We start from the raw sequence: 22,473 nt of genomic DNA, 5'->3' as shown, positions 1-22,473 counted from the left end.
CTTTAGTGCCCCCAGCAGGGCCGCCATCAGGGCAGTACCACCAGTCCTGCATTCAGGGGCCCGGAGCTGACAGGGGGCCCGGGCTCCCCCAGGGTCATAGGCCACAGTCTAGGGGGAGGGGCGGTCCGCCCCACGTGGACAGGACAGAGCTGGACGGGGGACCCGCGGAGTTCAATACATCTCGAGCCGTGAGGCTCGTCTTCTGTTCCTGCCTGCCCTGCCGCTCACATATAGCTGATCGCAAGTGTTCCCCGATGTCAGCGCTGACGTCGGAGGGAGGGCTTAAGCAAAGCCTGCTCTCCGACGTCAGCGCTGACGTCGGAGAATACTGCGACAGGGCAGGCAGGAAACAGAAGACAAGCCTCGCAGCTTGAGCTTCGTTTTGCTGAGAAAGTTGCAAAGATGGGCTGGGAGGCAAACGCGGAACACAAAAGGGGGGAGGGAGTGCGTTTTGGACCCAAGGCATGAACTTGGGAGAGAGGAAGGGAGGGAAAGAGATGCTGAGGTGGGGGAGGGAATGGGTTTTTGGACACAGAAGGCATGGACTTGGGAGAGAGGAAGGGAGGGAAAGAGATGCTGAGGTGGGGGAGGGAATGGGTTTTTGGACACAGAAGGCATGGACTTGGGAGAGAGGAAGGGAGGGAAAGAGATGCTGAGGTGGGGAGGGAATGGGTTTTTGGACACAGAAGGCATGGACTTGGGAGAGAGGAAGGGAGGGAAAGAGATGCTGAGGTGGGGGAGGGAATGAGTTTTTGGACACAGAAGGCATGGACTTGGGAGAGAGGAAGGGAGGGAAAGAGATGGTTGTGTACACGGGGAATAGAAGAAAGGAGAATTTTTGGTCATAGGGAGTGAGTGAGGTACAGATAATGGCATACCAGGGTGGGGGGGCGGTCTGCCCCGCCCCGCCTCACCCTGGGTTTACGTCCCAAGGGGGTGCACAGCTGGCCACCCTCCAGTGTTCTCCCTAGGCCGGCAAACTGCGGCTCTTTAGCCACTTGAGTGCCACCGCCACCATTGGGAACAGGCCGGCGCCAAGTTCTCCCTGCTTTTCCCTGTGGGGCCGGCCAACTCTCGCCACTCGCGTCAATTCTGACGTCGGAGAGGACGTTCTGGGCCAGCCAGTCGCTGGTTGGCTGGCCTAGAACGTCCTCTCCGACGTTAGAATTGACGTCGGGTGGCGAGAGTTGGTCAGCCCCGCGGGGAAGAGAAGCAGGGCGAACTCGGCGCCGGCCTGTTCCCGATGGCGGCAGTGGCAGTCTATTCCCCAGTGGCGGTGGCCGGATTTTCCCAATGGTGGTGGCATAGGGGAGGGCAGGGAGAAAGAAAGAAAGGGGGGACAGGAAGCCAGAAAGAAAGAAAGGGGGCAGGGTGAAACAAAGAAAAATGGAGCACGGAAAGAGAGAGAGAAAGACAGACATACAGAACGAAAGAGGGTGTGGAGAGAGAAAGAAGGGGGCAGGGTGAGAGAGAGAAAAACAGACATACAGAAAGAAAGGGGGTATGGAGAGAGAGAAAAAGAAAGAAGGGGCAGGGTGAAACAAAGAAAAAGTTTGGGGAGGGAATGAGGTCTGGAGGAGAGGAAGCATACAGGAGGCTGAAAGAAGGGAAGAAATATAAGAAATATTGGATGCACAGTCAGAAGAATAAAGTGCAACTAGAGACTGATGAAATTACCAAAGGTAAGAAAAATGGTTTTATTTTCAATTTAGTGATCAAAATGTGTCTGCTTTGAGAATTTATATATGCTGTCTATATTTTGCACTATGGCCCCCTTTTACTAAACCGCAATAGCGTTTTTTAGCGCAGGGAGCCTATGAGCGTTGAGAGCAGCGTGGGCATTCAGCGCAGCTCCCTGTGCTAAAAACCGCTATCGCGTTTTAGTAAAAAGGGAGGGGGAATATTTGTCTATTTTTGTATAGTTGTTACTGAGGTGACATTGCATAAAGTCATCTGCCTTGACCTCTTTGAAAACCCGCGGAATATAAATGATAATTAACATTTTCTCTGCGTTCAGCGTGCTTTGTGTTTTAAAAATTTTATTGTTGGTATTTCATTTTGACTTGGCCACAAAGGTAAGGGGGAGGGAGGGAGGAGAACTGCTGAAAGACATCTAGTAATCCTTGAAGGCTTGACTGTGCAGGGAATTATTTTTGTAAAATCATGTTTTGTTATGTGACTGGCATTATTTAGACTTTAATTTCTATGAATGAATAGAATGAAAATTATATAAATTACTTGCTTGTTTTTATGTGCGTGTGCTGAAGGAAAGTGGAGAGAGAGTGGGCTGAGGACGCTGAAGGGAAATGGGGAAGAGAGAATGGGGAGAAGACGCTGATTTATAAATTGACAATTGTACAGAATATTGTTTCTTTTTTATATTCATCCATAGCTGCATGTTAATGATGTGCTCATATGCACTTATTTATCATCATAACATATACATCATCATTAACATGCAGCTGTGGATGTGTAAGGACAGGCTGAGGAGGATGGATGGGAAGGAAGAAAGGTGCACATATCAACATATCGTAGATTTTTAATATGCATGATGCAGCTATAGGCAAGCAGAGGAGGATGGGATCATACAGATGTGTATGTTCAGATATGCGCTCAGATGTGTAGTTTTTTCTGATATATTTATTAAGCTTACAGTATTTATAAAAACACATTTAATACTTGTTACAAAAAATATTGTGCAATTGTGATCTACTTCTGGCCTACAAAGGTCAAAAGAATTCCTTAACTGAGATTTTACATTCAAAAGTGAATTATAGCTACTAGCACTATTATTTATTAGTTATTTATTATGCAGATGTTTGTTAGTTTGTTATTAGTTCAGTATTAGACATATGTTAGTTTAGAATAGATAGGTGTAGATTAGTTTAGTTTAGGTTAGGTTAGGGCCCTGCTGAAAGAGTCTACCTTGATGTGGTTGCAGGCTTACAAATCTTTTGGTCAAAAAGTGCGGGGACAGAGAAAAGTATGTGTGTATTCGGCCCATGGAAGAAGGGGGGGCCGGGGGGGGGGGAAGGGGTGCGTGGGGGGCCCAATAGGGTTGCTCAGTAAGGGGCCCAGAAATTTCTGATGGCGGCCCTGGCCCCCAGTGCCTCCTTCCCATGTCTTTAGTGCCCCTTTCTGTCTTTAGTGCCCCCAGTGCCTCCTTCCCATGTCTTTAGTGCCCTTAGTGCCTCCTTCCTATGTCCCTCTCACTACCTTCCACACTTTGTCCCACCCCCACCCCCGAATCCTGCCTGCCTACCTTTCTCCCTCCCTAGCCAAAGCCAGCCTGCTGCCTCCCTGCCGCTCAAAAAAAAAAAAAAAAAGCCTCCTTCCTTTTCCCCTGCTCTTACCGCCATGCTCATGTTGCAGCTACTAAAGCCGACAGGAAGTCTTTCCGACTCAATTCTGAAGTCGGAGAGGACGTTCTGGGTCAGCCAGGCAGCGATTGGCTGGCCCAGAACGTCCTCTCCGACGTCAGAATTGACGTCGGAAAGACTTCCTGTCGGCTTTAGTAGCTGCAGCATGAGCATGCCGATAAGAGCAGGGGAAAAGGAAGGAGGCTTTTTTATTTTCGCGCGGACCGGCAGAAATTCAACCGGCGGTAAGGAGGGAGGGAGGGAGATGGCGGGGACCGCGCGATCCTTGATTGCCTCACTGCGGGGACAAGTCCATTCACCGCTCCACGGGGCGATGAATGGCCTTGTCCCCGTCCCGCAGAGGCCACTATTTTTTCTTCCCCATTTCGGCGGGTTACCCGCGGCTAAATGCGGCTAGCCGCGGGTAACCCGCCACCGTGTCATTCTCTAGCAAGAATCATAATAACATAGTAGATGACAGCAGAAAAAGACCTGAATGGTCCATCAAAGCTGCCTAAAGGCATCTATAAAGTAACTTAATTGCTCAAAACATCTTAATAACTTGAATTATAATTTTTAATAAGTTCATAATTAAAAAATAAAAATAACTGGCAAATAAGTGCCTACCTGATTCTTTAAAAGATAGGTGCCTAACGGCTAGGTGGATGTGTTTGGGGCGGAGACAGACATAGGCATCACTAGGTGCGATTCTATAAAGAACCTAGGTGATTGCAGTGTTGGCCTGTAAAACCCTGGCCTAATTTACCGGCATCTACGTTTTTTGATTGGGGTCGTTAGGCGCGATTCTGTAAATGGTGACTAAATATGATTGACATGAGGCCGGCAACTTTTTTTTAGTTGCCTGCCAATTTAGGCACCGTTTACAGAATCCAGCCCTTGAGCATGGATTCTCAAAAGAGTGACATTCGTAAGGCGCAAGTAGGCACCTGAATGGCGCCTAAGTTGTGTTTTAATTTGACCATTAAGGGTGCAGTAATTGACCATGCCATTAAAACCAATTAAAAATTAATTAAGAAAAAAAAATAGGTGCTGTGAGTCTCCTACCAGAAAAGGCACCTGAGTCACGTCTATGCAGATGCTTACTGGTGCTGAAAGTCAAAAGAGGCATGGTTATGTGTGGGGTTGACATTTGGTACCGCTAAGTATGATTCTACATTGAAGATAGGTGCCAGAAATGTAGGTCCGTAAAACCCTGGCCTACATTACTGGCGCCTATCTTTGACACAGTCCATGATTCTTAAAAAGGTGCCGTAGTTTTAATGATGTGTGACCGATGCTGTTTTTTCAGGTGCTGGCCAGTTCTGGTACCGTTTTTGAAAATCCAGGCCTTAATGTGGAGCTTCCTGTTTTCTGTATTCCCCCCCTATGTGGACAGCATTGACCAGATATTGAAAAATAATATTTGTTCAGACTGCCCTCAGTATGATTATGAAAGGGTAGAACAAAGGCAGAACATGGGTGGTCCACCTAACTCTATGGATAGTTGGTGATAGTCAGCACTGTCCATCTAGCTATATTGTGTATGTTAGGGCAGCCTTATAGTTTATTAGTTAGCAGGAAAAATGCCCACACTCTGCCCAGCAGTGGTGTAGTGAGAGGGGGCAGGGGAGTGGATAGCCCTAGCCACCATCTTGGTGGGGGGGGGGGGGCACAGGCACCTCTCTGCCCCCACACCACCCTTCTCCCACCCTATACCTCTTTAAATCTTCACCAGCACAAGCAACTTCTCAGGCCTGCTGCTCGTGCTGGCCTGGCTCCCCTGTGAAATCACTTCCGGGTTGCGGGGCCAGGAAGTGATGTCAGAGGGAAAGACAACGTTGGCATGAGCAGGAGGCTGGAGAAGCTGCTCATGCTGCTGAATATTTAATGAGGTACGGGGGAAGAGAGGGCGCGAGTGAGGCATGGGGGGCGCAGAAGGAGCAGGGGTGGAGCGGAGAGGATGGTGTGGCGGGGGGGTGGGTGCGAGGGCGCCACCACCCCAAGTGCCTCCTACCCTCACAATGCCACTGATGCCCAGCACTATCCAGACATTGATGAAGCAGTCTGTATGAATATTCAATAATACTGCATACCAGAGACTGGGAATATTAGCAGATAGGGCATTTTTTGTTATAGTAACTATTGCTAAACAGCAAAAGTACTTTCAAACATTGAGCCAATTGTGTTTTCTGAATATGGAGCTGAAGAAATCAAGTAACCTGTTCAAATGATCACTATTTGATGTTTTTATACTGTTAATGTGTTTTGAGTCCAATTTCCTTTCTTTCACTTGCTGCTAATCCCATTCTTCTTTGTTCTCGCCTGGCTGTTAGAGATCTCTGATCTTTTTTCCTTTACACACAAATCATTTCATTCCCCACAAGCATAGACCTCAGGTACCCCTCTCATATTTCTTACTTAATCAGATTTGGTCTTGTTTTCATCTCCTTCCCATCACTCTCCCATCCCTCTTGTTCTCTTCAATCTCCTGTCAGATGTTCCACATCTTTACAATGCTGAGAAAAAAAAAATTGAGTCTTACACCTGTTCTGGTAATCAGCCTATGTAATAATTTGTATTTAGCCATGCATAATCCAAAAAATATCATCACCGAAGCAATTCTTTTGGAGCTTTTAAGATTATATCAATTTCCACATGAGTTAAATGCCCAAAAGAGAATGAGGGCAATTTTCAAAGCTATTTACTCAGATAAAAAGCTAATTAGTCTGTCTGAAAATCATCCTACTAAGCTCCTGTTAAATATATGTAATTTCCCCAGTGCATAATATCTGTACTTAAGGGAGGTGTTTATGGTGGCTGAATGAGAAAACAATGAGCATACATTTGATATTAAATTCAAAACGCTTTGTTTCTGGCAAATTTTTGCCAACACAAAAATTGTGTGCGAAGTCCATAGGCAGGCAATTTCCAAAGGTAAACTACTCACATATGTTCCCTTTGAAAACTACCTACAAATTTGTACAAACGGACCTTGTCACTATAAACTGACAAATATCTTCCTACTTGGTGCCATGACACCTATAATGCTTCACAACATTAATTCCTTCCAGAAGAACTAGCCTTGGTCACATCTGCAGAGCAAAGATAAAACCTATGCAAATACAGGACCACAAACTAAAAGTCCTAATATATACAAACAAAACCCTAAGATGTCAGACTCTGCATGCGGTAGAACGCTAGAAATGAATTTCTTTCTGAACAGTTCAAAATCTAGATAGCAGATGTAAATTCTCAAAGCTGACATATTTCAATCACTAAATTGAAAATAAAATTATTTTTCCTACCTTTGTTATCAGGTGATTTTAATTTTTTAACCATCCTTTCCCAGTTTCTGACTGCACTTTCTTCTGTCTGTACTCTTAGCTCTGTTTTTAGGGCCTTCTTATCCATTTAATGTTTTTCTCTCCTTCACTTTCTGATCTAAATCCATCTTTGGCATTAACTTTTAACATTCAGTTCTCTTCCATTTTTCTGCTTCCTTGTCAAATCTATCAACTTTTCAATGACTTCCTTCCCTTCCCATTTATTCATGTGCACTATCTCCTCCCCTTCTGACCTTCCCCTCTATTTATGTGTGTCATCTCCTCCCTCTTTCTTCTTCCCTATTCCCATCTATCCATAATCAGTATTTCTTCCATCCCTCCCCAACCCCTACCATTTCTGTGCACATCTCCTCCTTCTTTCTCCCCTTCTTCTCCATCGCTGGTAACCATCTTCTCCCTCTCTTTCCCTCTCCCATGGTCTGACTTCTGTCTTCCCCCTTTCCCCATCCTATGGTCTGGGATCTTTCTCCTCTTTTTCCCAGAGTCTGGCATTTCTCTCACCTCTTTCCCTCCTCCCCTTTTATGTTCTGACATCTCTTTGTATTTTCCTTCACCCTCCCACTACCTTAGTCTGAAATATCTCCCTTCTTCTTCTCTTCCCTTCCCTGGTCTGGCTTCTATCTATTCTTCCCTCCCCTTCCCCCATCTAGTGGTTTGACATCTCTCTCCTTCCCGTTCCCCCTTTCTCTGGTCTGGTATCTCTCTTCTCTATTTCCCTTTCATCCCCTTGTCTGGCATTTCTTTCTCCTTCCCTGTCCTAGAAGTCTGGCATCTTTCTTTCCCTTTCCTCTCCATCCCCAAAGACCAGCATCTCTCTATTACCCTCCCTGTATCTCTCTTTCCTCATTCCCTTGTATCTTCTTGTCTGGCACCAGCTTCTCCTTCCCCCGCCCCCCGTGGTCTGGCATCTCTATCTTCCCCTTTTCTTCCTTTTCTTCACCTGAAGGTCTGGCATCTTTATTTCCCTTTTCTCACCATCCCCACAGTCTAACATCTTTCTATTACCCTCCCTATATTTCTCTCATCCCCCTTGTCTTGCACCTTTTTTTCCTTCCCTCCCCCTCTCATGGTCTGGCATCTTTGTCTACCTTTTCCTTTCTTCCCCTGAAAGTCTGGCATCTTTCTTTCCCTTTCCTCTACATCCCCATGGTCCAGCATCTCTCTTCTATCCTTCCCATGAGATTCCCCCATCCTCCTGCAAGATCTGGTGCTTGCTTACCATTCTTATTCCCAGCAGTGCTGCTTTGACTTTTCAGGCCGCTGGCAGCGTGAGTGAAGTAAATACATTGTCTTTGGCGGTCCGGAAGCTTCCTCTCTGCTACTGCGTCCTGCCTATGTGGAGACAGGAAGCAGTAGTAAAGAGAAAACTTTAGGGTCCCTAAAGACAGCGTGTTCACTCACACTGTCAGTAGCATGAAGAGTAAGAGCAGTGCTGCTGGGAGTGAGAATGGATCTCACCGGGTTGGGGTGGGGGGGGGGGGGGTAGATGGAGACTCCAGATAGGTGCACAGGCTACCCAGGTTTCCATGGGCTATGACTGGCTTGTAAGCCTTTCTTTGAAGACCACTGCTATAAGGACTGTCTGAAAAATGCATTCTATGGGAAAAATTTAAAAGTAACTATAAAAACTATAAAAAAGTAATGATATAAAAATGGATTCCATTTTATATTCTATAAAGATAACATATGTAGGGCTTGCTCAAGAGATTATGTAGCTCTGAGCCAATTTTTTTTTAATTGCACAGCCATCTTGGGGCTATTCTTGCAGCATGAACCATGCAGATGTCAAGACTCATACCATGACAATGGCATTACACCAGAAAGGAACTGATGCTATAGCTTGCCATTGTTTTACCATGTTTGGGGATTTAAAGTCGATATATTTCACTTTCTAAAAACTAAAAATAATTTCTTTTGGTATCTTTGTTATTCCCAGTGCCAACATCAGCATCAGCTCCTTTTAGCCCTAGTCACAAGTCCAAACTTGGCAACAGCTTGTTGGACATTCTGAACACAGCTGTGGGAACTTATTGCAGTGCTATGTCGCTCTATTCCTTTAAAGCCACGGCTAGCGGCCTGAAGTGGGGCAGTTTGGAACAGTGGATGGGACGCTTCCTGCCTCTCACAAGAACTGCTCTCTCAGAGTTCAGAGCATAGGAGCCCTTTTATTAAGCTGCACCAATAAATGGGCTTGTTCCATCCTAACACAGGAGTTCTAGGAGCATCGGCCATGGCCATGGCCAGCAATAAAAAAAAAGCCTAATGCAGCTTTGTAAAAGGAGCTCTTAATTAGGGTTGCATGCAGAATACTGTGTGGCAACTAGCGATACCTACCTGAAAAGTAGACGTGATTAGGGGTGGAGAATAGGAGTGGTTGACTTAGGCATTGCTAGGTGTCTGTGTTAGGTACTGGTCAATGAAGCCAGGAAAACTCTTACCTAATATACCGGTGCCTAGCACATGGACACCTAGCGATGCCTAAACATGCCTAGACACCACTAAGTGTGATTCTGTAAGCGGTGCCTAGTGGATTATTGACAATTGTGCCAACCTGCACCTACAAACTAGGCACAGTTAGGTGCCGTTTATAGAATCAGGTCCTAAGGTCTCCCTTGCTAATTACGCAGTAATCGGTTAGCATGTGGCAATGTAGCAGCACTGATTAGTACACAACATACCTACTCTTTCCCTGCAGCACTAAAAAAATAAAAAAGTATATTTTAGAGCACAACTATTGCAGGATACCTGAGTGCGCTCCATGGTAGTGGTTTTTAACCTGTAGTACGCAAATGCTAGTGCTTACCACAGCTTATTGAAAGGGCCCCTAATTTCTGTAGATGGTACATGGGCTTGTCGAGCCACTGGGGCTTGCGAGCATCTGTGAAGCTGAAAGCTATGCCGTCGGTGCTTTCACTACCAGCAGGGCCTCCCAAGGCGGACAGATTTCAGTAGAGATGTCGGACTAACGATGTACCACCCATCTGGGCAAAGAGACCAAAATGGAATTGTCCAGATCAGAATGATGTGCACTAAAACAGTGTCCTCTAATTCATCTGGTAATATGAAGATCTTTATTCCTCCAATATCAGAATGATACATTCAACATCTCAGTGACTCATTGTGATATTGGAGGAATAAAGATCTTCATATTACCAGATGAATTAGAGCAGTGGTTCCCAACCCTGTCCTGGAGGAACACCAGGCCAATCGGGTTTCAGGCTAGCCCTAATGAATATGCATGAAGCAAATTTGCATGCCTATCACTTCCATCATATGCAAATCTCTCTCATGCATATTCATTAGGGCTAGCCTGAAAACCCGATTGGCCTGGTGTTCCTCCAGGACAGGGTTGGGAACCACTGAATTAGAGGACACTGTTTTAGTGCACATCCTTCTGATCTGGACAATTCCATTTTGGTCTCTTTGTATTTGTGGTTTTGTTTTCCCCTGGTTCTTTCTCCACCCATCTGGGCAGCAGCAGATGGGCAGTATTGGAGGCGGAGGATCGCATTTGATGCGACAACAGTGACAACATCAAATTTATGCTGTGCAGAAGAAAGGCCCGGCAATCTACTTCTGTATTCTGCCACGAAAACTTGATGATATCATCAAGTCGCTAGGACTCGAACGTGAGTCGATGGCACCTAACAAGCTTGAAGTAAAGAATGGCACGCGGACAAATTTGTCCCCCATCTCCGCAGGATCTATCACCATCCCTGTACCGTCCCCACAAGTTCTGTCCTCATCTGCACATGCCTCAAACACTTGAGGACAAAACTTGCTGGAATGGGACGGTGATGGAGATAGATTCCACAGCGCTAGGGGCAAATTTGTCCCTCTGCCATTTTCTTAGATGACGTTGCCAGTAAACCGGACTACATTTTGCTGGTTGATAGAAAACATATTTCACGTGTGAAAATTGCTTACAAAATTAACCTCCATGGGGTTACATTTCTAAAAATATGTTTTCTTTCAAAATATGCCAATTTGTATTCATGGAAAATTCGCATTTTGTTCAATGGTTGTTTTCTCAGTAGGTGCTCAGTACTGAGGGACAAATAATTTTCCCAACAAATAGTCATGAAATCTGTTGTAAGCTGATTACAGCATTATTAGCCTCAAAGTCTTTCAGCATTTTTCAAAGCGGTGTTTTTTTTTTTCATGAATGAGATGAAGCATCAGACAACTCATATAAAGGTCCTTTTATGGGATAGATCCTCTCATATGTCATAAGGACCTTCAAGTCAATGGATACAAATATTCTGTCCTCTGTAATAGTTTTTCTTTCGAGATTATGTAACCATTTTTATGATGACCTAAGCCCAAGTGTCATATAGTGCATATAAAATATTAGCGAGTCATGGTGCATGCTGCCTCTTTCCTCATTAACTGAGTGAGTAAATGATGGAATCGCTTTATATATGGATGCCCTGTGCCCTTTTAGTCAACAGAGAGACTGAGACTATGTCGTTTCCTGGTTTCTTACAGAAAGATATTCAGATTAGGACTCACTTGGAAATGAATGCTCATTTTCAAGTGAAATTGTTTCTTATTTCATTGTTATTAGGATCATATATGCTGAAATACTTGAAGGCCCTGTTTCACGCAGCATGAGTCGCTACATGGTGGTAGGTCAGCTTAAACAAATTGAGGGTATCATAATGACTGAAAGATGAAGGGTATTAAAAGATTCAGATCTCCTCTGAGCATCTGAAAGTACCAGACCTTTTCCCTAGAGGGGTCCCTTATGATGAACTCAAAACATAATTCATTTGGAATGTGACTGTTCTAAAGAGCACATAACTTATCTGAGTAGTCAGTGTTTTGTTTTATTGCTTTTTAATGCTAGAAATGGCAATTAAATCATCCACTTATATTTAGCACCACTATGGCTATTTTAAAAGTGCTTTTTGGAAGATGGACGGCCCCATCTTGCTTGATGGATGGCTAGAAGGTGAGGCTGTCTGAATCCTTGTTTAGAATGGAGTTTATTTGGCAGTCCAAGTGCCACGGCCATTCATGAATGGACGGACCTGAAAGAAGCATTCCTGGGGCATGACAGGGCGGGCCACAGACACAGATGTTTTCAGGTGATAATGTATAGCACAGCAATGTTCCTGCTGGAAGTGGAGACATCTTTATCTAGACCAGCTAAAAGAACTGTCCAAATGCTACGGTAACCTGTCCTAAGGAACTACCTGCATTTGTGCTGACTGGAAGAGAGTGACGAACAAGCATGCTGACAGTAGTTGTATGTCATAGTCTTATGGGGATAAGCTATATCTTTTTCCTCTTTCTGTTCACACTCTGAGGAAGCTACACTTCACACTTATATAGCCCCTCCCCCCTCCTCTCCCTATTCAATATCCCACTGCTCTCATCCCATCTTAAACACCCTGGTATCTTGCATCCCTGTCTCTGTCCCTGTTTTATATGACTATCTGTAGAGCTGAGTGTGTTGCTGTGAGAATGTGTGAATGCAGGTGGTTCTGGTGTGCAACCTGGGTCAACAGTATATACATGTAGCCTGTGTAAGGGCCACCTGTGAAGAGTGATCCCAAATCCATCAGAGGCAGTTACAGTTTAGGGGGTGAAGAACTTATGTGCATGACAGAAGTATGGTGCTTGGGTGTGATTGTATGTGATGATATTAAGGTGGTCAAACAGGTTGAAAAGGTGGTGTCGAAAGTTAAAAGGATGCTAGGTTGCATAGGGAGAGGTATGGCCAGTAGGAAAAAGGAGGTATTGATGCCCCTGTATAAGACTTTGGCTTAGAATATTGTGCACAATTCTGTAGGCCGCACCTTCAAAAAGATATAAAAAGGATAAAGTCGGTCCAGAGGAAGGCAACTAAAATGGTATGTGGTCTTCGTCATAAGGCGTACGGGGATACACTTAAAGATCTCAATCTGTATACTTTGGAGGAAAGGCGGGAGAGGGGAGATATGATAGAGACGTGTAAATACCTACGTGGTATAAATGCACAAGAGTCGAGTCTCTTTCATTTGAAAGGAAGCTCTGGAATGAGAGGGCATAGGATGAAGTTAAGAGGTGATGGGCTCCGGAGTAATCTAAGGAAATACTTTTTTACAGAAAGGGTGGTAGATGCATGGAACAGTCTCCCAGAAGAGCTAGTGGAGACAGAGACTATGTCTGAATTCAAAAGGGCCTGGGATAGTCATGTGGGATCTCTCAGAGAGAGAAAGAGATAATGGTTACTGCGGATGGGCAGACTAGATGGGCCATTTGGCCTTTTTCCTGCCATCATATTTTTATGAGGCTATAGTTTTGTGAACTGTTAACATATGTTTGGTTTATAATGCACTTGATAGTACTCATTGACCATTCCTTTACAGAACTTCCCCACAGATTTAAAGTATGCAGCCACAGGTGACAATGAAAATTTACTGTGTGCTAACTGGTTAGTACACAGATACCACATGAACCCATAAGGCCAGATTCTGCAAACAGCACCACCTACAAAAGTGTCACCAAATGCATGTCAATCACGCGTTGGCGCCGTTTGCAGAATTACAACTTGTGCGAAAGGTAGGTGACAGAAATGTAGGCCAGGGTATAGGCGGCCTACATTTCTGGAGCTTACCTTTCATGTGAATCATGTCTACAGAGGTGCTTAACAGTGCCTAAAGGCATTTCTGGCGTTGGCCATACCTACTTTGGCCATAGGCACCAGTGATTATAGCGTCGCTTCAGGAGCAGCAGGCAGGTGGCTATATATATATTTTTTTTAATGGGATGGTAGGTAGAGTTTAAGGATGTGGGTCACTTAAGTACAACGCCTACCATTGCCTTACTTAAAGCAGCGTTTGTAAAATTAGCCTCTTAGGGCCTACAAAATAAGTGATGGTAAGTACTCATGTAGTAATTTTTAAAAAAATCTCTGGGTTTTTTCTGTTACATAGATCTTTTTGGACCCCTGTTAGGTTACACAGGTTGGACAGTTCTAAATCTAATAGATGTTGGCACTGTCATCTAGACATTGGGACACTGGATCATCTGTTCTATTGTCCTTTGATACTCAACTTTTGGAAGTCAATATGGGGACAGATTAATCTCATATTGAAATCATAATTCCATTGACATATGAGGTAGTTATATGTGGAACATTGCTGCATATTAAGTCCCCCATGGACCGCTATAAATGCAGGCTTTTCCTAATTATGACAGGGATAGCCATGTAAATGGTAACTTGCAATTGGAAAAATAGTGATCGCCTTAATTTTCCTTTTTGGTGGGTGAGTTTATGTTTATGCTTTAGATATGAGAAGATGAATGCTAATATGTTGGGGCATAATAACTGGTTTAAACTGGTTTGGGAGTCCATTGACATCTTTCATTACTTTGTTATAGTTGTCTTTTAATTTTAATTTATTTCCATACACATCCAGCACAGGGTGGGGGGGGGGGGGGGGGAGGGGGGGGGGAGTGATATCTTTTTGGTTTATTCTTTGATCAAATGCGTTGGAATGGATGGAAGGGATATTTTTCTTCTGCATTGCTATTGATTGAATATAAATGCTTATTTTAATTATTAATGTTTGTATAAATCTTTGCACTTTATATTAGTTTTGGAAAATTAATAAAGATTTTTTAAATAAAAAATCTCTGCTTGCTAAGGGCAGCATTAGCACATGACAATGAATACAAAAATATAGAGAAAACACCATTTTTGCATCTGCAATTGAACTTTTCAGCGGCCCCTCGTAGGTCTTAAACATGTAGGATTAAAATAAGGAGAGAGAATGGAAGAAAGCAGCAGCATGAATTGTGTGCTTATTTCCTTTTCCCTTCATGTTTGGAGGGGAAGAATCTTAACAGGCACTCAGTTTCCCCCAAACACTGCATATGCCTCACCATTTGTCTGCACCAAGTTAGCTAAACATGTAATAAGAGTCAAGACAGTGTTTATATTTTCAGATAGTCAGAAGAGCGTAATATAAATTACAGCCTGGTGGTTTTGTTTTTCACCTTTAGGTTGTATTTGTCTTATACTGCATTTGGCAACCTAAGAATCCCTGCTCATCACCAGGACCTTGCCAGAGAGTCTTTACAGGTCTGGCAGTCAGCATCCACGTCCCCTTAGTGTGTAATGAGAGTAGTATTGTTTGTAACCCTCACTGTACCTCTTACTGTTCACCCTCTCCAAGGTAGGGAGAACGAGAGGGCACTCTCTAAAGTTGAAAGGGGATAGATTCTGTACAAACGTAAGGAAGTTCTTCTTCACCCAGAGAGTGGTGGACAGCTGGAACGCTCTTCCGGAGTCTGTTATGGGGGAAACACCCTCCAGGGTTTCAAGACTAAGCTGGACAAGTTCCTGCTAAACTGGGACATATACATGTGAGGCTGGACTCATTTTAGAGCACTGGTCTTTGACCTGGGGGCCGGCGTGTGAGCAGACTGCTGGGCACTATGGACCACTGGTCTGACCCAGCAGCAGCAGTTCTTATGTTCTAATGTTTTTACCGTGATCAGAGGGTCTGTGTGTCTGAAAAGTTCTGAGTATCTGGGTATCTCTTCACCTTTTCCAGGCACTACCACCATAGTCAGTATCTCATTATGGTCACTCCACTTACCACAAAAATGCAGTCCAGTAGGTCTTCCTTTATCATTATATGGAAAGATGGCTCCTAGCAAAAGACTGTCATAAGACTACTGCTAGGGGGGGTCACTGGTGCCATTTTGGGTCCTAGCGCATGCAAGATAAACGTGACTGGGGATCACTCTTGTCAGTTTGCTACACCAACATGAATATTTTAAGGTACAGATGAGGGAGGATCTGGGGCACCTTTTTTTTTGGGGGGGGCACACCTGGGAGGCTATATTGGGAACACTATTGGGGGTGACCTATGATGGGAGGGCCTGCACAGGAGACTATTACAATGGGTTTGGCCCTTTAAGAGATGAAGCAACAAACAAATCCCGGCATCCAAAGAAACTGGAAAACTGGAGAAACTGAACCAGCAAGTCTCAGGTTTATTTGCAAAAGAAAGAATAAATAATAAAAAATAAAAACAATACACATTGCTCAGCTTATGCCCAGCGTTGGTGTTTTCAAGTCATCTTTCTCCAGCAGAGTTTCTACACATTTTAACTTCATGTTTCAGTCCACATTTTAATTAGATAGTAGTGTTCAGTCATGGACCCCCGATGAAGGCAAATATATATGCCGAAACATGGACTGTGTAGGGTACCTCAATCCAGCTCATCTACTGAAGTCCTTCACACTGTTACACCGTTTGTTAGTGGACTTGCTGCATTTGGAGTTATATTCAACCATCACCAGTTTCACTGGCACAGATTTGGGACTGGTTACTGACTATATTGACACAATATTTGGGACTCTATGCTTGACTTTTTAGAGCCAGTGCCATTCATCGTTGTGAACCATTGGTTGCTTTTATCGGATGAGTAATATTCATTGTTTTTATTTTTATTATTTATTCTTTCTTATGCAAATAAACCTGAGACTTGCTGGTTCAGCTTCAAAGACTTCAGCAGATCCAGAACACTGCGGCTAGGTTGATCTTCGCAAAAAGCAAATTCGATCATGTTTCCCTGCTTCTGTCAAAACTTCACTGGCTTCCGGTGATTTCTAGGATTCTCTTTAAATGTACCTGCCTAATTTTCAAGATCCTACATGGCATTCTTCCTCCCCTAATCCCACTATCCTAGAATTCTTTGAGACCTGACACTACCAGATCCACCCACATACTCAAACTATCTTTCCCCTCGTTAAAAGGTGTCATGTATGCAGGTAAATTAGGGAAATCCCTTTTCTTCAAATTCACTGAGCTTTGGAATAACCTCCCTGCCCCGCTGCAGAATCTAGGCTCATTCCAATTATTCCGAAAGCATCTGAAAACCTGGCTTTTCTCCAAAACATAAAGCTATCTATTTAAAATGTAAAGCTAGCTATCCTCTTCTTAACCTCTAATTTCTTATATCTTCCCTCATTTATTGAATTACCTGTAAACCATGTCGAGCTCTATCTTTATGGAGATGATGCGGTATACAAACTTAAGGTTTAGTTTAGTTTAGTTTATAAACCTGGGTCTTGCTGGTTCTGCTACTCCACTGTTCCAGTTTCTTTGGATGCTGGGATTTGTTTGTTGCTTCCCCTTTGCTCAGTGGAGTTTTGGGGTTTTTTTTTTGTTTTTGGGCTTCCTTTAAGAGATGACCCAGAAGTATCAGGCTGCGGCTTGGTGGCCCAATGCATCCACTTACACTGCTTGTGATGTGGCTCACAAGAAGCATTAGTCCATTACCATGAGAGTCAGCAAGCTGCTTTACAGAGATACCTCATCTCGGTGACTTCCATAGTAAATCAATGTGCATTAAAAGCTTGCATTATACTGTACTTTTATATCTTTCCCCCATACGCCGAGAGGTTGGATAGGCTGGGGCTCTTCTCTCTGGAAAAGAGGAGGCTCAGGGGAGATATGATAGAGACCTTCAAGATCATGAGGGGCATAGAGAGGGTGGATAGGGACAGATTCTTCAGACTGAAGGGGACAACAGGTACGAGGGGGCATTCGGAGAAACTGAAGGGAGATAGGTTCAAAACAAACGCAAGGAAGTTTTTTTTCACCCAAAGGGTCGTGGACACTTGGAATGCGCTACCGGAGGAAGTGATCAGGCAGAGTACGGTACAGGGATTCAAACAGGGATTGGACGGATTCCTGAAGGATAAAGGGATCATGGGATACTGAGGGAGGAACTGGGATGTAACACAAGTATAGAAAGCTAACCAGGTAATGAGTATAGAAACCAAACCAGGTCGTGCATGTGCAAGACCGGAGGGTTAGGACTTCGATAGGAAGACAGGACTTAAATGAGAAACCAAGGTGGCAAGGGAGCCCCCTCTGGTGATACAGACAGGTCGTGACCTGTTTGGGCCGCCGCGGGAGCGGACTGATGGGCGGGATGGACCTGTGGTCTGACCCGGCAGAGGCACTGCTTATGTTCTTATGTCACATGGATGGAGGGGAGGGGAAGAAAAATTGTGTCAGAGGGAGAACCAAGATTGGCATGAGCAGCGGACTTGTGCTGTCGAAATAACTAGAGGTGTGTGCACGCAGCGGGGGAGGTGTGGGAAGGAGCAAGGGGACGGAGGGGAGGAGAGATGCTGATGCCCCCACCAAAATGGTACCTGCTACTGCCCACTCCCGACAGGAATCCCATTTCGCGAAAAAAAATATTGATGCTTCAAGGGAGGATTGGAACAACATTTAAATCACATTACTGGCTCCTGGTACCGGTGAAGACTTGTACCGCACTGTTTTTAAAACTAACAGCAAAACTTCTCAGCCGTATGATGATTACATATGTGATGACTCCTCCCACAAAGTAAGAACGTTGGACACAGCAGGGGCTCTGCAGGTAATGGATCAGCTCACAGATTATTGTTAAGCAGACTTGGACGAAATCTTGCCAATCAGATAGAGAGGGATGTCTTCAGAGAGTAGCTGTGGAATCAGTCTCTAATGGTGTTCTCAGAAGCAAGCATATACTTTTTCCAGAAGCATATTTACCAAAGCAGAGAGGTAAGAGGAAAGTGTTCTCTTGGGTGAGGGAGAGTTTCTTAGATCTAACTTGGTGATACCAAGGTATAAAGATGCTGCAGTAGAAGTTTCTACCATGGCCCGGAGTGCTAAACGCTCTGACACTATGAGAATTCCTAGGAGCGACGGAGCAACATCAGAGCATTCAGTGCTCTGGACCACGTAGAAACCTCTACTGTCTTAGTAAAAGCGCGGTGGTGGGGGATAAATTTGTGCATCAAAAGAAAATGAATTTCGGGGCAACTAAAAGGAGATGCCTACATTTAGAATTGTCTCCCATATGCATAGCAGCAATGAATTTAAATTAAGAAAAAAAAAGCATGACTGTTTTTGTCACCCTGAATGTTAGTATGCTATTTTCTCCTGCAGCTGACAACTCAAAATAGTCACAGATATATTAAACTAATCTAATAAAAAGATACCTCCTACAACCTACTTGTTGAAATTTATTTATATATATGAAAGAAGACTGTCATGGCAACCAGGACACTGAGGGAACACTGGAGCAAAATGATATAATTGCACTATAAACCTATCCAGATATCCAATTACTTTGTGTTGCAAAGCTTTAGCTGATCTCACATCTTCTCGGCTTATCACTTTTTTCTTGAATTCTAATATTGCATTTGCCTTCACCATCTCCTCTAGCATGCTGTTCCATATATCCCCACATGTTCTTATGAAGTAATATTTCCCCATGTCAATTATACTATATGACCTTTTCTATTAAAGAAGATTTGCTTTCAGTGTATTGTTTATGCCTTTGAGACTACTGATACTGGAAATGGTTCAAAGAAGAGCGACCAAGATTGTAAAGGGGATGGAACTCCTCTCGTATGAGGAAAGACTAAAACGGTTAGGACTCTTCAGCTTGGAAAAGAGATGGCTGAGGGGAGATATGATTGAAGTCTACAAAATCCTGAGTGAAGTAGAACGGGTACAAGTGGATCGATTTTTCAGTTCGTCAAAAATTACAAAGACTAGGGGACACTCAATGAAGTTACAGGGAAATAATTTTAAAACCAATTGGAGGAAATTTTTTTTCACTCGGCAAATAGTTAAGCTCTGGAACGCGTTGGCAGAGGATGTGGTAAGAGCGGATAGCGTAGCTGGTTTTAAGAAAGGTTTGGACAAATTCCTGGAGGAAAAGTCCATAGTCTGTTATTGAGAAAGACATGGGGGAAGTCACTGCTTGCCCTGTTTTGGTAGCATGGACTAAAGCTACACCTTGGGTTTTGGCCAGGTACTAGGGACCTGGATTGGCCACCATGAGAACGGGCTACTGAGCTTGATGGACCATTGGTCTGACCCAGTAAGGCTATTCATGTTCTTATATCTCCCTGTGTTTCTTATCCCAGAGGGTAAGCCTTGTTCCACACGGCATTTCGTGCAGCTCACTTTGTAACCTTTCTCTGGGCTGCTTCCAGTTAAAGTTTTCTATCAACACTAATCCAAACATTTACCTCTGAATTAACATTGTTTTATGAAATCCATTAATGCGGGACTACACTAAGTAGAGCAGATTGGATGGGAGCCAGACAACCTTAATATCACCTGCTGAAATAATCAGATGGGTTGAATATACAACTCTGGAACAAAGCCCAGATTGTTTAACTTAATTGTGCTTTAACTATGAAGTGCTATTTTTTTTTTCTGGCAAGAAGCCACCCAAAATAAGTGTTCTAAATAGTAGGGACTCTATTTTCAAAAGTGAGCAAAAGAAACGTTTCTGCAGTTGGCAGATTTACCCACTTAACTCTGTCACTTCCACCTTTTTTTTTTTAATGATTATAATCTCGGTTAATGTGCCTGTTGAATTTGAAAACAAAGCTTATTATTTTTTTCTGATTGAGGAAATCACTACTGTTTTTATTCCCCTTATATTCCGTGCATTGTTTAGAAGCAGGAATTGGGCCTATGCACAAAAGTTTAGCATGCACCTTAAAACCATTTGAAGCATGCAAAAAATAACTGACTACTGCGTAGCTTGTATGCCAAGGTGGAGTCCAAAACTATTAGTTTGTAGGCATTACAATTAGCATGTGAGTGTATGTAAATGAAGAGATATCTTATGCAAATGATGTATTAGCACTGTATGCTGTCCACGTTACACCACTCCTACAAGCAGCACACTGGTTACCAATTACACATAGAATAACTTTTAAAATTATAATGTTAACATTTAAAATTCAACAATCTAATGCTCCAATATTTTTGGATTGTCTCTTGATACCGTATTCTCCATTCAGGGCACTTAGATCAACAGAACAACATTTACTGACTATCCCTTCTTTAAAAGTAATAGGGCCAGGAGATCTACTATTTTCTCGGTTATAGCACCCCAGCTCTGGAACAATTTACCAATTTACTAACGCAATGAATCCTCTTTCAATATGCCCAATGTGGACTGGAATGAACATTCCGCTACAACCAGCGGCAGCAAGAGGATACTAGCCTCCTTGCGAGGAGCATGCCTAAAGCAGATGGTACTGGAATCCACCAGGGCTCAGGCAATCCTGGACTTATTGCTCACCAATGGTGACAGTGTCACAGAGGTATCGGTGGGAGACACCTTGGCATCCAGCAATCACAACATGGTGTGGTTCCACCTCAAGAAAGGAAACCCTAGGTCAAATACGTTGACTAAGGTACTAAATTTCAAAGGAACAACTTTTCAAGGCATGGGGGACTATGTCTACAACGTGCTGCAAAATCAAAGCACGACAGACAACGTAGAGGACCTATGGTGGATTCTGAAATCAACACTGCTGGAAGCAACCAATATATACATAAAAACCGTAAGCAAACGAAGCAGGAACAACAAACCACAGTGGTTCACCACGGAGATATCAGAGCTAACAAAACAAAAAAAAAGCATTTATTACTTACAAACAATCGCAGCAATTTGAAGCTAAAGAATCCTATATGGCAAAATCCAGAAAAGTTAAAATGACAGTCAGAGAGGCCAAACTCCGGATGGAAGAAAACATAGCTAGGCAGGTAAAGAGGGGGGAGAAATCCTTTTTCAAATACGTTAGCGACAGGAAGAAGAACACAAGCGGCATTGGGCACCTGAAGAAACCTGATGGTAACTTTACAGACTCAGATGCAGACAAAGCAGAATTACTCAATAACTACTTCTGCTCGATCTTCACCTGCGAAGCACCAGGATCCGGTCCTCAGCTACAGACAAGGGGGGGGGTTCGGAAGACCCATTCCAGGACATGGAATTTACTGCAAGCGAAGTCTACCATGAGCTATCAAAAATAAACGTGAACAAAGCTATGGGCCCGGACAATCTACACCCAAGAGTACTTAGAGAATTGAGTGATGTCCTGGCAGAGCCGTTGGCCGAGCTCTTCAATCTTTCCCTGAGCAAGGGAAAAGTACCCCTAGACTGGAAAATTGCAAACGTTATCCTGCTCCACAAAAAGGGAGGTAGGTTGGAGCCTGAAAATTATAGACCGGTGAGTCTCACATCAGTAGTGAGTAAACTCATGGAAAAATTGATTAAGAACAGATTAGACGTGTTCATGGATGATGAAAGATTAAGAGATCCCCACCAGCATGGCTTTACAACGGGAAGGTCCTGTCAATCTAATCTGTTAAGCTTCTTTGATTGGGTAACAGAAAAACTAGATGAGGGTGAATCACTGGACATAGTGTATTTGGACTTTAGTAAGGCTTTCAATAGTGTTCCACACCGAAGGTTATTAAATAAGATGAACTCGCTAGGACTAGGAGAGACATTGACAACATGGGTACAAGACTGGCTTAGTGGAAGATTTCAAAGAGTGGTGGTAAATGGTATCCCCTCAAAAACGTTGAGAGTAATCAGCAGAGTGCCACAGGGCTCGGTCTTGGGCCCGATGCTATTCAATATCTTTGTTGGGGATCTGTCTCAGGGACTCTGAGGCAAAATTACACTGTTTGCCGACGATGCTAAACTATGCAACGTTGTGGGCAGGGCCTCAGAACCTGATAGTGCAACCAGGCCCAACACTATGGAGCAAGACCTGCTTGTATTGGAAAAATGGTCCAGTACTTGGCAACTAAACTTTAATACCAAGAAATGTAAAGTAGTGCACCTTGGGAGTGGAAATCCATGCAAAACATACACCTTAAACGGCGAAAGCTTAACAAGAACTATGGCAGAAAGGGACTTGGGAGTTCTCATCCGGGACAATA

Source organism: Geotrypetes seraphini, chromosome 3, assembly GCF_902459505.1.
Source record: "Geotrypetes seraphini chromosome 3, aGeoSer1.1, whole genome shotgun sequence".
Taxonomy (NCBI): Eukaryota; Metazoa; Chordata; class Amphibia; order Gymnophiona; family Dermophiidae; genus Geotrypetes; species Geotrypetes seraphini.
Note: the sequence above shows the minus strand (reverse complement) of the source record.